The sequence below is a fragment of the Solanum tuberosum genome, unplaced genomic scaffold, assembly GCF_000226075.1.
Source record: "Solanum tuberosum cultivar DM 1-3 516 R44 unplaced genomic scaffold, SolTub_3.0 scf00078, whole genome shotgun sequence".
Taxonomy (NCBI): Eukaryota; Viridiplantae; Streptophyta; class Magnoliopsida; order Solanales; family Solanaceae; genus Solanum; species Solanum tuberosum.
In genome coordinates, this window is record NW_006239005.1 from 960620 (window position 1) to 966619 (window position 6000).

Consider the following 6000-nt stretch of genomic DNA (forward strand, 5'->3'; position numbering starts at 1 on the left):
GAAATCAGAACTGACACCGCTCACAAATTAGATTTCACATTTCGGGACTGATGAAATCGACGGAGTTCTATTTCGACACACGAAACTCCAAAAGGCACCGAAAATCACTTTCTTAACAACTTAGCCTTCCAAACTCAAAACTTACCAAAATTCTCAACTTTTAACTCAATTTTTTTTTCAAAATTCAATCATAGAAGACTCGGGTTCGTTTTCCTATTCATAGGTTTGTATCAACTAAGTCTCTGTCTACTTCCCACGAGTATTTTTTGCAATTTCATCCATCTTTTTTAACCCGATACCTTTGCAGAGGCCATATCTCAACCCTGCTGGCAGCTCTATGCAGAAAGAGATCGTAAGACACTTAGAATGGTTTGCTACTTGGGATTGAGTCTCTCTTCCTCTAGGGAAAGAAGCCATTGGCTACAAGTGGGTCTATAAAGTCAACAAAAAGCTGATGGAGCAGTTGAGGGGGTAAGTATCAAGAGGTCAAAATAGTAAATTCACGAAACTTTTTGAAAATGACCGACCGGGTCATTACAGATAAAATTAATTAATATGAGCTTATTTGGCATGGTTGTTGGGAGGTCAAAATCACTTGTTTTTGAGAAAAAAACCATTTTTTTTAAAAGTTAAGCGTTTGGCAAATGAATAAAACTGCTTTGAAATGGAAGTAGAGGCAGTTTTTTCTGTTGTTGGGAAAAACTAAAAAATTTCTGCTTTCTAAAAAAAGTAGAAGCAAAAATATATCTTTTTCAAGACTAAAATATCCCTATCATGTATGCATATTTACCAATATATCTTTTATTAATTAATTAACATATCTCATTAGTTTGGTCAGATTTAATTTATGAATTTTATATTTTATTTTTATATAATATTTTTTTTACATTTATATATTATTATTTCAGATTTTCTGTATTATTTTACGTATTATTTTGCAGAACTAGAAAAGGAAAGAACAATATTTTTGCAATATTAATAACAATTGAATACTTCAACCCTCCCCAAAAAGTATAATATTGATTGAAAATTTGAATATGTACATTTTAATTTAATAAACTAAAAATAAAATCAAAATTTTTATGATAGATATTTAAGTAGTTTCTCTCTAAAAATAATCTTAATATTAAAAGTACATTGATACTTGCAATTTTTCGTAATTTGACTAGAGCTGTCAATATAGGCTAGCCCATCCCATTCGGGCTAACCCATACAGGCTTTGCAATTTGACGGGCCAAGCCGGGCTAGCCCATTTTTTATGTGGGCCAGAAAATGGTCGGTCCAGCCCACACGTGCGTGGGCTACGAGCTTTGCCGGGCCAACCCTCTTTTCTTAAAATTATATTTTAAATTAAATTATAATTTAAAAATATTATCATAAATATCGACTAGTGTTACTATTTGTTAATCAAATACACAAATAAAATTATTTATATAATATTTGTTAAGTTTGATTTCAAGTAAAAACATAAATAGCTAAATAGAAATATTAACCTAATTGTTTTCCAATGATCATAATAAAACACAAAAACCATGATAATATTCCATAGGCTATGGCATATGTAGTGATTCCCTAGAAATTTTAGGAACTTTATTTTATGTAGTACATATTTTATAAACATAATTTGTATTTAAATTGTAATATTTCAAACTTTAAACAGATTTTGAGTGTAGACTCTTGTTATTTTTAATACTTTATTTTATTTTTATCTTTTTAATTAATTTTTATTTTTTTAATTAATTTTTATTTGGTCCACGGGCCGGCCCTATCCATATTTCTCAAGCCCCACAAATCAACAGGCTTATTCAGGCCGGGCTAAAAAGCTCTTTTCTTAAATGGGTTCCAAAAATCGTAGCCCGTCCCTATCAAATTATGGGTTAGGTCAGGACAGCCCAACGGACCTAGCCCATATTGATGGCTCTAAATTTGACTCTCAAAATCAATTTTAAAAAAGGTTAGTCAAATAAATTTTGTTATGAAAAACACTTTTCAAATGAATTAACCAACTACGAGTTGCTTTTTTTCAAAAACACTTTTCTGAAAAATTATTTTTAAAAAGTGCTTCTAGAAATAAGCTTTTGTCCATGAATCCTCTTTCGCTTGGTTACGGGACTAGAGCGAATCGTCTCTTGTGCTACGGTCTAATATATGTGTCAAAGAGCGGATTCTCTTGCAGCGGATACGGGGCATGCCCCTGAGCCTATTGATTCAATTCCTAGCAAGTCCTGTCTCTCTCCTTCACTTAAAAGTTTGAATTAATAACGATCCAATGCAATGCTAGCGCGCTAAACCACCACTAATTATACTAAATCAATTGTCTTCGCCTGGACTCTCAATAACCCACTAATGTCTCTTGACTAATTTAATGGGTTTAATTAGCTACAGAAAATAAGGTAAATTGTGACAGTTTAATCATGAAATTTTTCAAGAAACAGTACTATTACTTTATTTTGTGACGATAGTTCTAAATTTATTTTGTGGTGGTTTTATGGAGGTTTGCAAGCCGTCACAAATTTATATAATTGGTAACAGTGATTGACCAATGCAATTTTGTAAAATTTGTTGTTAATTTTAAGAATTTTATATATATATATTTTAAAATAATTTTGTTTCTTTTTGTTATGTATAATGTTGTATTTGTATGTACTTCAAAATAAAATTTAGATGACAAAGAGTCTCCTTTCTTATTGGATAGAAAGTTAAAATTATCTTTGAACTATTCAAAATAGGTGTGTTGGTACAATTCGATAAAAAGAGTTTTATGTATTGGGATAAGCTAGGCAGCTTATAATTAGTCGCCCTCAACCAACCTATCCTTCATAAAAATGAACTTTCTGGGGGAGGAGCGATCATGACTCTACCCGACACATTTTTGTTCATGATAGTCGCCTCAGACATAGTTCAAAATAATAGAGCCGTGTATATCTTGGACAATGTCAAAGTTTCAAATTTAAAGGATTAGATCTTAACAAGAGTACACGATCTCCACACCAATAACGACTAAGATGTGTGTTAGGTTAGGGGAGTTAGTTAGACAAGTTAATTCTATATTAATATCACGATCCAAGATTATCTCCTAGATGTGACATGGTGCCTAGAATATCGAGCGACTCTAAGCGAACCACATGGCATGATACTAAGAAAATATACATAACTGAAATAACATGAAGATGCAGAAGAAGTCTAAAAAAGAAATCTCAACACAATCTGAAAATTGAGTAGAAAGACATAAATGTGAAAATACTTATGTCTGACATAAGCCTCTACTACATAAGTGAATGACTAGGACAAGCCCTAACTCACTTAAACAATATGAAAACTAAAGTAGTAAAGTCTAAACTGAAAGTAAGAAAATAAGTGTGGCATGTCCCCGAACCATGAAGACTCACCAAAGCTCTGCTAGGCTGATCAGAATATGTACTAACCACGGCTTGAAGGATGAGAATCAAAATCTATATTATAAAATAATATAGACACAAGAAGGGTAGGCAGTCAGTACTCGAAATATACTGAATATAAGGAAAGATGTATGAACATAACATAATATCATGATAAGTCTGAAAACATAATAATGAAATGACCAAGTAAACATTGCATGAAAACTGATAATCTGATTCTAAAAATATAGTACAAGGTCAATGCAATATTCTGAAAAGTCATAATCATAATATATGTGGAAGATACCGTTAACCAACATAAACCATGTGAGCTATAACATGGAGTTCTGTGTGTTGCTCCCACATTGAAAAGAGAGTATCCTATTTTCCAAGGAAAGGACCTTAATCATGAGCTTAGATAGATCCACTAGCTAGAGTCAATTAAGACTAAGTTCTACGAGGGCACATAGTTCTAGGACTTGGGTAATGGTCACTAGACCAACTCAGTGCTAAGTAAACTCCCAACGGAAAACATGCATAATCATAATCATAACCTTTGAAACAATAAGAATCTAGTAATACTAAATCATTCATAGAATAACTCATTTTAATATCATGATTTCATAACATACTATTTGAGACACTATAATCAAAATAATATAAATCTGATATTCATTCATAATGAGAAGTACTTCCATCTGAAGCATCCTAATTTCATATAAACATGTTGATACATTATTCGAAAGTATCCTTGATTCATAAAATTCTTCATTTCTTAATGCATGCATATCATCATAGTTTGATTCATAATCATAAAATACTCGCATAGCATGGGTTCATGAAAATATCATTGAAAACATTGAATTATGATCAAATCATGCATAATTATATCAATCATATTGAGAAAATTGGTTTCTTTGGAACTCAATGTGTGAAGAAGAACCTATTGAAAAAGTCTCCACATACCTTGATGAAACCTGGATTGAAATTGGAATAAGAGACTTGAAACCCTTGAAGCTTTGGAATCCTTGTTCTTCCTTGGTAGAGAACTTTGGAGTTTGAGAGAATGAGGTGAATGGGGTAGTTAGGGTCTTAGGAATCAGTTATACCCCTTAAAAATAATCCTAAAATGACGTAACATAGGAGTTAAAAAGAGTAGGAAAATACCCAACTAACTTTGAGAAAATAACTGCCGGACAGTAACCACGAGCACCACTGTATGGTCCGTACATCAATCATAGACCATACTGTCCATCCGTAATCCATCTTACTGAAAGTCCAAGTCTCTAACTACAAACCATGAACCCATATCTACGACCCGTAATCCTTTTGATGAGTTGTAACTTCCAATCATACATTGAGCCTAGAGGATCTCTGAGGAGTAACTACGACCCACCATCTACAATTCGTAGTCCAATGCATGACCCGTCAAGTATAATTGTAGGAACACAATACAAACCAACAACCTTCTAAGGAATGCAACCACTAGACCAATTACGACTCATGGTTCCTTTCACTAGTCGTACCATTGGCTCATACAAAGATGTCAGAGACTTCACATTTTCCAATTTTCAGGATCTCCTTCTACCAAGCTAACCACTACTCACATTCCAAACCATGGACCATAAAAACTTCTCAAAAACATTATACCAACATTCTCAAATTCTAAGTCTCAATCATGACTGCTTTTCACGAGTTGTAGATCATTACATGCCCCTTACATGGGCCTTGTAAATGCCAAAAACTGCATATGACATCAGTTCTCTATGCAACTTTCCAACTTCAACTAAGTTATACACTTTCGAGGTGTTACAATTAATCACGTATTCGTGTGATAAATTGGCCCTTTTCAACTTGTTCTACTTTAAATGAGGTGAATTTGAGAGGTATTCCAATCACCGATACGGATTGCATTGGCGGAGATTCAGTAGCCACATTGGGAAACTCTTAGTGGTTGACGATGTGCATGACAGTAGTGCTTTTGGGTTAGAAACTATGGTAGAACTTTGCTCTTGGATTTTCCTAGAGGTTTTGAGTTGGTGATAGCTATTGTGCTTCCTGAAGAAGGATGATCACTTGATTACCCTTCGTAGAGCGTGACTAAAACTTAGATAGCTTATGAGGAAATGAGATAGAGGCCTTTGTTAAGATTGCAAAGTTATTATACACGAGAAATTTAAAAAATTCTGTATTAATATTACGTGACCCCTAATTGCTAAAAAAGGGGCGTGATTTTTATAGAGATTATGAGTATCGCTCACTAGGTCATTATGGATTGTCCCAAAAAGTTTGGTGAAAAAATAGTCATATTCCCAAAAATCTATTGACTAATACATACAAAAGACTGAGAAAATCCCGAATTCTTGTTTCTTAACCCCTAAACATTACTAAAGGGGTGTGGATTTTTTAGAGGCTATGTGTATCATTAACTAGGTCAATACGGATGGTCCCAAAATATTTGGGGGAAAAAATTGTGTTTGTCATATTCCCAAAAATTCATGAACTAACATAAGAAAAACTGAGATAATCTTGAATTCATGTTTCCCGATTCTTAAACATTAAAACAAGTGGCATGGACAAAGGCTATGACTATGGCTATTGTTCACTAGGTTACTACAAATGA